The sequence below is a fragment of the Pteropus alecto genome, unplaced genomic scaffold (assembly GCF_000325575.1).
Source record: "Pteropus alecto unplaced genomic scaffold, ASM32557v1 scaffold164, whole genome shotgun sequence".
Lineage (NCBI taxonomy): Eukaryota > Metazoa > Chordata > Mammalia > Chiroptera > Pteropodidae > Pteropus > Pteropus alecto.
Window position 1 is genome coordinate 615,916 of NW_006439568.1, and position 10,384 is coordinate 626,299.

The 10,384-nt window shown below is 35.0% G+C and overlaps 1 long non-coding RNA gene across 1 annotated transcript; it reads right to left on the bottom strand.

Moving 5' to 3' along the window:
• Window positions 1-281: 281 nt before the first annotated feature.
• LOC112483583 lies at window positions 282-9,892 on the bottom strand. The gene is made up of 3 exons (XR_003047715.1): window positions 9,810-9,892; window positions 2,699-2,779; window positions 282-1,336 (listed from the first exon to the last, which is right to left on the bottom strand). It is a non-coding gene; the product is annotated as an uncharacterized LOC112483583 (long non-coding RNA).
• Between the last annotated feature and the right edge of the window lie 492 nt (window positions 9,893-10,384).

Consider the following 10,384-nt stretch of genomic DNA (forward strand, 5'->3'; position numbering starts at 1 on the left):
ATATGTCAACATTTGTGAAATCTGGGAGGCAAAATAAAATCCATCATCTTAAATGTCAAATAATTTTGGACTGGAAGCCCAGGGTACATTCTGTTGTGTTCAAATTCCTGTGTGTTGATTATCTGCAAGGTTTCTATGCCCAACTTAGAATCTTCCCATAACAATTGCTTTATTTTGAGCTACTTTGAGTGACTAGGTTTGTATAGGAGTCAAGGCTAATGATCCAAGTAATGTCCTCCCATTTGGAAATCGTATGGCAGAGTGGCAGGGCAGTGCTAAGTGAAAATACAAAACTGGTACATTTTAACCCGAAGCAAATGTATTTACTTTGGCAAAACTTCAAGATTTATGAATGATGATTAAAATGATCAAAATGTTAACATTTCATTGTTACAATTCCAAAAGGCCTCACTCCAACATGAATTCCCAGACAAATATGAATGTGACTTTTGGCCATTTTTTTTAATTGCTAGTTTGTTTTGGGTTATCATTCATGTAAATCACTGGGGAACAGGTAAACTTCTGTTTCCTTGCTAAACCAACCCCTGCTTATGTACATGCCCTAAAGGTTGTATGTGGGCAGAACCACTGCTCAAACTCTGGAATATATATTCTAGCTGATCTTAACATATTATTTTTTCTTTCCTTTTTCTATTCATTTGCACTAGTATATCGTTTGTAATTGTAAGAGAGGTCACCTTGATATTTCTTAGTTCCCGTTCATCCTCACTCTTTATGATATAAGCAGCTTCCATACAAATTAGGAAAAGCAGGGGTTCACATGCCCTCTTTCTTAAGAACCCCAGGGATCCCTCTTTCTGTCAGGTAGAGACCAAGAAGAAAAACATCTTTTATTTTGGCCATTAAAGCCTTACATTGTTTGGAAAGTGGCACATACTTTTGTAATAAGGGCTTTCTGGCTGATTGCTTTTTGTCATTGATATTCAGCAAGTCCAACCGAAAATATTTCCAAGCAGCTGCAACTAGGCTGGTAACTCTTCATTGTGTATTCCAGAGCAATGGTGCCCACGTACCCCTTAACCATTGGAAAGACTGTGGTTGGAGAGAGTTGGCACAGATCTCAGAGGCTGCAGCCTCCCTTGGGCTTCTCATTTCACTTCTTGCTCATCAATTCACTGGCCAGAAGTAGACCTTACATGGGATCCTGTATTGGAAGTCCAGTTGGTATGATCTGAAGTGAGGGGTTTTCTTCCCACCCTCTCACTGTCTCCATTTCCGTTTCCCAAAGAATACAGAAGGGCTATTTCAGGACACTCCGTCCAAAGCATAGGTAGACAAATCTCATCATAAAAAGTGCTGGCACCATCACTGATGTCTAAATATCAGATTAAAGCAAAAGTTAGTTCTGAGTCATAACACAGCTCTTCCTCAATTGGTCTTACTAAAAAAATGAAGGGGTATACTTGTTATTTGTCCTTCATGCACTTACAATAATGTTGTAAATATTTTTTCTGTTTGCTGGTCAAGACATCTTTCTCTTTCTGAAACTGTTTATGAATGTTATGTTATGGGTTTCTATCATTAACCTTTAGACAAGACTGCAGTTTAGCGGTTTTAGAGAGCAATTTAGTGGTGGGTGTAGCTTGAATGATGCAAAAGAATGATTTTAGAGGTCGTTTTGGAGACAAGTGTAATAGTGCTATTTTTCACTTATTTCAAAAAGGATACGAGTAGAGGAATTTTACTATTGACTCACCTTAAATGAACCTCTTAGCCTTGGTCTGTTTCACTATAGTCGGCTCAAGATTTTTATGCCTACCTGTCACACCAGCATTTTAGAGAATACCTATAGCAGTATTTCCCTGATCGGGCTAAATCTGCTCAATTTCCAGCTAGAATTAGCTTCAGATTTCATAAAAAAGTGAGTACATGTGATTTAAATGTAATTTTACTTGTAGAAACACCTAGAGTGAACCTTCTTTAGGTTTTCTATTAGAGCCTTCCTCCTAGAAACTCGAAATACTTTTATATATAAAACATCATTTATGTTCACTTAACTGCTACAATGTAAGTTAAGGTCAGGTTTTAATTATTTCCTCGTGTTCCATGCAGATGATATACTATTATTTTACAGTAAGTGAAGACTTCGAAGATATTGTTTCAGACTAGAATAAAGGAAATCACTGTTTCTTTTCCTGAAAACATGTGTCGCCGTCAAGCTTTGGCAGGCCTGAGCCTGACCTTTTGTTCCTTCTATTATCTAAATACTTACTTGGCTTTAAGAAACCAGCCATGTATGTCTGGAATTATTACTAAATGTAACCTCAGATTGCAATACCAGTTTACAAATAAGAAAACAGCAAGCTTTGCCATGCTGAAGTTTGGTTTTGAAAAATATCTTCTAAGTTAAGGCATGGACCACTGTCTGCTTCATCTTAGGCTGAGTGCTTCTGCCTAAAACATCATGCCAATCTATAGCCTTACACTATGGCTTGGCTAATTGTGGTCCTTATTACCAAATATTCCAGGTCACAATCCCGTCAGATGGACACAGCAATAGCAGAACAGAGAGGAAGTTTACCACCCCGCCAGGTCTACTATCCTGTCTTAATGGGACTTAGTGAGGTGGTTTGCATCATTGTCTTGGTTTGCAAAAATATCAACATAGCATAGTAACACTGTAATCTTATGCTAAGTCACCCAGCTTGCAGAGTCCTCTATTACATAGAATTCCCACCTTATTTGAGTTGCTTCCTTATCCAGAAACCTGGAGGTCCAAGAGCTTCTGGTTGCCAAGTACTAAGAGCACAACGAAAATCTATTAAAAAAAAAAAAATTAGAAGCAGACAGGTCTCACCTCTTGCAGACACACTCATTCAATCAACAGATACATAAAAAGTGACCACTATGCCCCAACCTCTGCCTGGGCACTGGGAAGACAAAGGTCACCAAAAAACCATTCTTCCCCTCATGGAATTGCAGTCTAGTAGAGGAGACAGACATTTATCAAATGATCACATAAAGAGAAGTAAAATTACAATCATTGTGGATGCTATCAAGGAGAGGTGCATGAAAACCTTGACTAGGGGATTTGACCTAGTTGGAATTGTAAAAAGTGTCCTCAAGAAAGCTAAACCTGAGCTGAAACTGGTAGTTGAGTAGGAGTTGATGGATCAAAATAGGAGGAAGAGCATTCTAGGCAAAGGAAATATTTATGTAAATACTCTGTCAGGAGGAAGTTTGGTGAGTGGCAGGGCCTGAATAAAAAGCCAGTTTGGTGGTGAGACTGGAGATAACATGGGAGGCTTAGTGGAAAGTGAGGCTGAAAATGTAATGTTAAAAGTTCCACTATGAAGGACCTCTTAGGAGTTTTGCTTTATCTTAAAATGGGAAGATATTCAAGGACAGTGAGAGCATGTTACATAATCAAATTTGTATGCTGTTCTTTCTTTCTTTCTTTCTTTCTTTCTTTCTTTCTTTCTTTCTTTCTTTCTTTCTTTCTTTCTTTCTTTCTTTCTTTTTTCTTTCTTTCTTTCTTTCTTTCTTTTTAAAGAATGACTTTGGCTACAAGAAGAAAAAAAAGACTGGATGTGGGGAAAAGAGACCAACTAGGTCTGCTGTCATCCAGAGATCATGATGGCTGGGACTGTTGCAGTGTTGGTAAAAATAGGAGTAGATAAAATCATGAGATTTAGGAACCTCCCTTGAACACTTTGGTAGCCCCAGATGTTCCTGTCTTTGTACGTCTTTGTATGTCCTCCAGGTCAACAGATTTTCCTTGGTTTCCCATTCTATAATGGAGGAGCCCTCAGTCTCATGATTGGATTCCACCTTTGCTAGATATAGTTGTCTTTCTCTATGGCTTGCGATTCATGGTGCCTGGTATGGGCTGCTCTCCTTACTGTTAAGTTGGCCTGAGCTACTGCTGTCCAAATGTGGCCCATAAACTGTCACCCAGGGCACAATAAGTATAGCTCTAGTGACAGAGAGAGTTTCCACTTCCCTACCAGGCTGGTCCCTAGACAAGAGAGACCTTATAAAATATAGAGGTTCCACTTTGGCTACCTGCCCACCAGGGTTACTTACTGATACTCTATTTCATGTCTTTCCTCCAGGATATCCTACTGTTTGGAGAAAAGAAAAAAAAAAAAACACCTCGAAAGGGTACAGTTATGAGTATGGCCCCACCAGATGCAAATGCTACCTCCTTCTATGACATAGCAAGGCTCTCAGATTTAGTACTTGGAGAGCAGGAAGATCAAAGCCAACTTCAGCAGAGCAGATGTTAAGGTCTTATTACTGACTTCTAAGCAGGATCGCTTTGTGAGTAATACTGGCTGAGGTTGTGCAATAGAGTGACCTTCATCTCCCATTTGCTTTGTATATTATGTGCAATGAGTGCTAAGAACATGTCTATGGAATGAATGAATTAATCAAAGATAAGTATCTAGTCTGATTTGCCCATTCAGAGTTAAAAAGAAAATGAAAATATAAAGATTAGTTATATTCCAAACTCAGCAACAAAAGAAAAGGAAAGAAATTTGGTTGAAACTAGAACCAAGGCAGGACCAGAAAGAAACTGAAAAAAGAAAGAGGTTTTGGTGAGGAGGTAGCTTGGGAAAAATGAGTTGATTCCTATTCTGGCAGAAGAGAGAAAAAGCTGGAATTGGTGTAAAATCTGATGGACACAGCGTGACTGTGCATGCCCCAGCTGGGTTTACTCCATCTCCTTAGGCTGCTGTAACCGCCCGAAGTTTCTTGAAGTCTGAGCTTCTGGACTGAAAATCAGTCTAGACATTTTATTCTCAGACTTTCCAGAGGAAACTCAGATGGTAACTCTACCAGCATGTCAAACCGAGAACCTGCATTGATCTTACCTCATGACAGCCATTTAGGCAATGTCCAAGACAATTCAAAGGAATAGGGAATTATTTCCACTTTGTAAGAAAGTAAATACTTCCTTAAAGTCTGTTACGTGAGTTGTTAAAAAACTGCTAATGCAAACTTTTTAAATGCTTGTTTAAATGCTAGTATAAAAACAGGGAATGCCAGAATTTTCGCTTTTGCTCTTTGTCATTTCAGAACATATTTAGATATTCAGCCAAAAAGTCTTGAATTTCAAATAAAAACATGCCGATGCAGTGGAAAGAACAGAGGACTCAGAATGAAGACAAACAGGTTTGAATTTTAATTCTATGTGATCTGGAACTAGCTACTTTCTCTCTCTAGTTGCCCATTCCTTCTTTCAAAAAAGTTAAAAGTGTTGTGTAAATGATTTAGGAGAAATTTCTACCTAGAAGACTCATTTATACTATTTAGGATTAATAGTATAAAGTTGCCCTTTTTTATTAATAGACACCTAGTAAGGAATATTAAACATTTTTAAATGGAGAAGCATGATATTGTTAATTAGTTAAACAACTTGCCCTGGGTGAATGTTATGGACCATCAGACTGACATGACTTTAATGCTGTGGTGGCCTACATAAGCAAACTAAATCTAAGCTTGTAAATACCTCAAGGTTACAAAATTAAAACCAAAGAACAAACAATGACAGTCAACTAGGTTTTGAGCTATAGCCAGTGAAATAATCTCCTTTCCTTGCTTCTGCACCTTCTCTATGTAAGTTTTCCCCCTCCCTCCTTGGGGTGGAGTGCACCTAACCTCTTATGGTTTGGCACTGCCCATTTGGAATTGGTTTTTGCTCAAGTAAACTCTTAAAAGGTTTAATATGCCTCAGTTTATCTTGTAACAATATTAAAGGCCCAATTTGGATTTTTGTGTTATCTTGAGAAGTACTGTAACCCGACATGTAAATTATACTTCAATAAAATATTTACATTTTAATCTAGAGAAATAATATGAAATAAATACTTGGTATTGTCATTTCTTGGAGAAATTAATTTTTAAAAATTATTGGCTTCCTTACTTTGAATAATAAAAGATCTCAAAATGGGCAAAGCATATTACTATATATATATATATATTTTTTTCCAGACTTGCCTTTTATATATACAAAAATAAATGGAGGTCCTTTGTGAAAGTCATGGATAGAATTTGTACTTTTCTAGCTGGAGTGAAGGGTATATGGAATTTGAAAGATAGAATTCTTTAATATCATCCAGCAATATTTAGAGAGCACTGTGCTAGACATTTGGTTGTTGGTGCTGAGCAAAACAGGCCTAGTCTTTGCTACCACAGAGCTTACAGTACAGTTATTTTAATTTTCTGTACACTCACGACCTTACTTTTTGGTAAAACTTTAAGATAGAACATAAACCCCGCAGAGATATTAGGAAAGTTTCTGTATGCTTCAAAGTAGATTGTGAAATGGCTGGTAAAAATTCAAATCCAGTAGTATACATGTGAACTCCATTGTGTTATTGCCTAGTCTCACAGGGGTAGTTTATTAAAAATAAAATGGAAACACAGAGGTCTGAAAGAGGCCCTAATTAAAACATATGACTCTTCTAAAAGCAAATAGCCTGAACCATTTGTTTTAATCATAAGAATCCACAATGTGAGGACTAGTGATGCACACGCTCTCCCAATGTCATCCCTATGTGAAGAGAATTGGCCAGGAGGGAGTTCCAAAGTAAGTTCGTTGCTGACGGTGCCATAATCCAAGTCATAAATGTTTGATCTCTACTGAATTGTTTAATTTGTTATGACATTAATTAATTTAATATTTCAAATAACTTTTGCCTGACCTTCCTTGTTTCTCTACCATATAGAGATAGATTTAACAACAACAAAATTAAAGGCTGCCCAGTTAAATTTGAATTTCAGATAAACGACAAATAAGTTTCTAGTATAAGAATATCCCATGCAATATTTGTGTCATAGTAATATTAAAATTCAAATTTAACTGGGCATTCTGTATCTTGTCTAGTAACACTACTACCACAGGCTACCTTTCTACCTTGGTTTGCATGAGAAACATTTTACATATGTATTTTAGTCCACATAAGAACACTGACTCTGATTCAAAGGTTGGGGAAATCCCCTCTCTGAATATCTTCAGCCACAGCAAATAACCAAATCTGTCAGAAAAGATTTTATTAAATCTTTTCTTTCAGTAGGGGAATGGCCTAGGTGGCTTCTGGGGATTCTGCTCAATCTCATATTTTTGAGTGCCCTAAATCACATGATAAGCATATAATAAGCTGACTGAAGCTTCACGAAGGCAGGAATTCTCTGACTTTACAGTGCTTGGCATACTATCTAATAGAGGTATTGACCATAGTAGGCATTCAGTAAATATACATTGGATGAATAAATAAGAAAAAATAATCCCTTAAATCTTTTTATGCCAGAAATAATAAAATTTTAAAAAATTAGAATAGAAGGTTGTTTTTAACTATGGGCCCAGAGGGGTAAGGCCCTCTAGACCCTTCATAGCTAAGCTACATTTTTACATTCATGGCTAAAGCTGCATCCTAAGGTAGTACATGTGGATTTCTAGAAGGCCTGAGACTCTCTGGAGGGTTTGAGCCAAATCGGCAGGGCATTTTTTCTAGGTGCCATGTGGGGGCTCCCAAAAGGAATATTTTGACCTCTAAATCTAAATCCTTTTATAGTCCCCCTTAGCCATCTAGATATTTCCTTAATCCACAGTGTGAGACTTTGTGGAGTGCTTACTGATTTAAATTGTGGTTTGCAAAGTAGGATCAGTTTATGACTAGGGAGAGCCACTATGACCTCAAAAAATACAAATGAAGTAATCAAGAAAGAGAATAAAACTAATTAATTTATATTTAATTTGGCCTTCACTTAGCTATTGAAGAAAATTTGAAGTTTTTCCAGACTTGCCTTATTAAAAAGATCCCCAAGGGGGAAAGATTCTTAATATTCCAATAATGCTTCTGTTTTCAACCTCCTCCCAATAGAAATTAAAAAAATAGCAAGAGAAGAAATATAGGAATTCTCTCACATGGTCCTTTAGGCTATGATTCATGTTTCAAAGAGAAGACTACTTTTTAGTTGTTACCCAAGAAATGGTTCCTCTTAGCTTGAAATTAGGTAGCAAATTTCCACAAGAAATTGCTATTCTTCTTTCTCTCTTCTCCCTTCTATTCCTTCATCCTTCTCCCCTTTTCCCCTCCCCTCTCTTTCTTTTTCTCTTGATTTGCATGTGTCTATCATAAAGTATATGTCCCTAATGTACTTGTCCCACCAGCACTACCTGAAATGTTTAATAATATTGAGCAGTCAAAAAATGATGAGGTATCTAAAGTAGGCAAATTTATAAAAACAAAGTAAAGTTGTAGTTATTAGGGACAAGGGAAAGGGAGAAATAACGAGTTGTTTTATGAGTATAGAGTTTCAATTTTCAAGATGAAAAACTTCTGGAGAACCACTGCACAACAATGTGAATACGCTCAACACTACTGAACTGTACTCTTAAAAATACTTGAGATAGCAAATTTCTGTTATGTGTTTTTATCATCATTAAGAAAATGGTAAAAATTTAAATTATTTTAGATAATCATTAAGAATCTTAACATGATTGGAGTAAAATGTCAATCTTTATATTCGGCTCAGATACATGTGTTTTTGAAATATATATGAAGTATTTCACACCAAAACTACATCATTTTTTTTAACATTTACCATGTACCAGGCACTGCATATGTACTAAAGATACAAAAACAAATGAGATATCTTTTCTTAAATGTGTAATAGTCAGAAGGAGAATGTAAATTCATTATTATGAATAAATCAGTTATTAATTTATATTTTTCTATGTATTATAATTTCATTTATGGAAATAGGCTATTTATTCAAACATTTTCTAATTCTATGTTATATAAAAGATAGTCTTTGTTCTCAAGTAGCTTTCAATGGAGTAGAAAAGATAAAACACATCAATAATTTTGTTCAATATTTTCTACTTTATATTACGCTTTTACATTTCCTTGGGGAGATATTTAACTTTGCTCCACTTCAGTTTTCTCATCAATAAACTAGTATTTCTGTGAGGGATAAATGAGAATGTATGTGTGCACATGTGTTTGTGTGTGAGCTTAACTATTTTTCAATAGTGAGAATAAAACAAAAACATATTTAAATATTCAAGGACTTTCAAAATTTACCACAGACAGAAAGTTAATTTTAAAAATGTTTAAAAGAGATTCTTCAGCAACAAGAAAAGTAAACTTACAGGAAAGGAGAGGGAGAACAAAACCAAATGTTAACATGGATTCTGATAAATATATTGATAAATATAATTGTTTCAAGAATATATTTTTCTTGAGTTTTACAAAAGCAAAAAAGCAAAATTGAAAAGCTTTGCAAAAATAAAAATATTATGGGATTTTAATGAACATTTAAAGTGAATTAAGGTCCATGTGTTGTGGAGGAAGTCAACTTTTAGGGAAAAAAATGATAGTTTTATATATATGTATATAAATAATGGGAGTAATAACTAAAAGAAAGAAAAAAAAGAAAAAAGATAGTGCACAGTGTCCAAACAAGCAGAGGGATAAAAATGATACAGAATGGTTAAAAAAAAAAAAAAAAAAAAGGAGGGAGTGTGGGGAAGGAAACAACAATCAAACTCTAATCAAAAAGAAACTGGTATGTAATATTAGTATCATACAAAATTGAGTTAAAAGCAAAAAGCCTTGATAGAAATGAAAGTCAGCGCACAATAGAAGGAATATGTAATTCTATAACAAATCATAACATGGGTAAGGTTGTATATTTCTAACAACATAGTCCTAAAATATATAAAGCAAAAACTGGTAGCAGCAGTATAGTGTTGGAGCTAAAAATGTGGACAATGGAGTTAGACTGATAGGGTTTAAATCTTGGCTCTACCGATTACTAGATTTTTGAACACTTACCTTCGTGTAACTCTTTTGTCCCCTAGTTTCATCTGTAAACTGGGGAGATAATGCAGTCACTTCATAGAGTTATTGTAAGGATAAAAAAAATTATTATATGTAGAGGATACATAACAATGCCCAACGCATATTAAAGTATATACATTATTTTTAATAATTGAGAATTATAAGAATTCCCAACAATAATGTGAAAATTGATAAGACAATTATAACTTATAGAAAACTTCAATATAAAACTTCAGTATAATTTTTCTCTAATGGAGACTATATACTGAACCCTGCCTCCAACAAATAAAGAATAAGTATTTTTTAAGTTGTTGCAACATAAAATCGATCACATGCTAGGTCACATGTAATGTCCCAACTAATTTCAAATAATTTATGATATAAAAACAACATTCTCTAACTACAATACATTAACCATTTAATAAAAAGTAAAATATAGTTATTTTAGGAAAGTTAAAATATTTTTATATGTAAAAGATGAGTAATAGAAAGTATTACAATAGAACTTAGAGAATATTTATAACTGAATAAAAATAGTATTACATATCAAAACCTGTGAGATGCTTGTA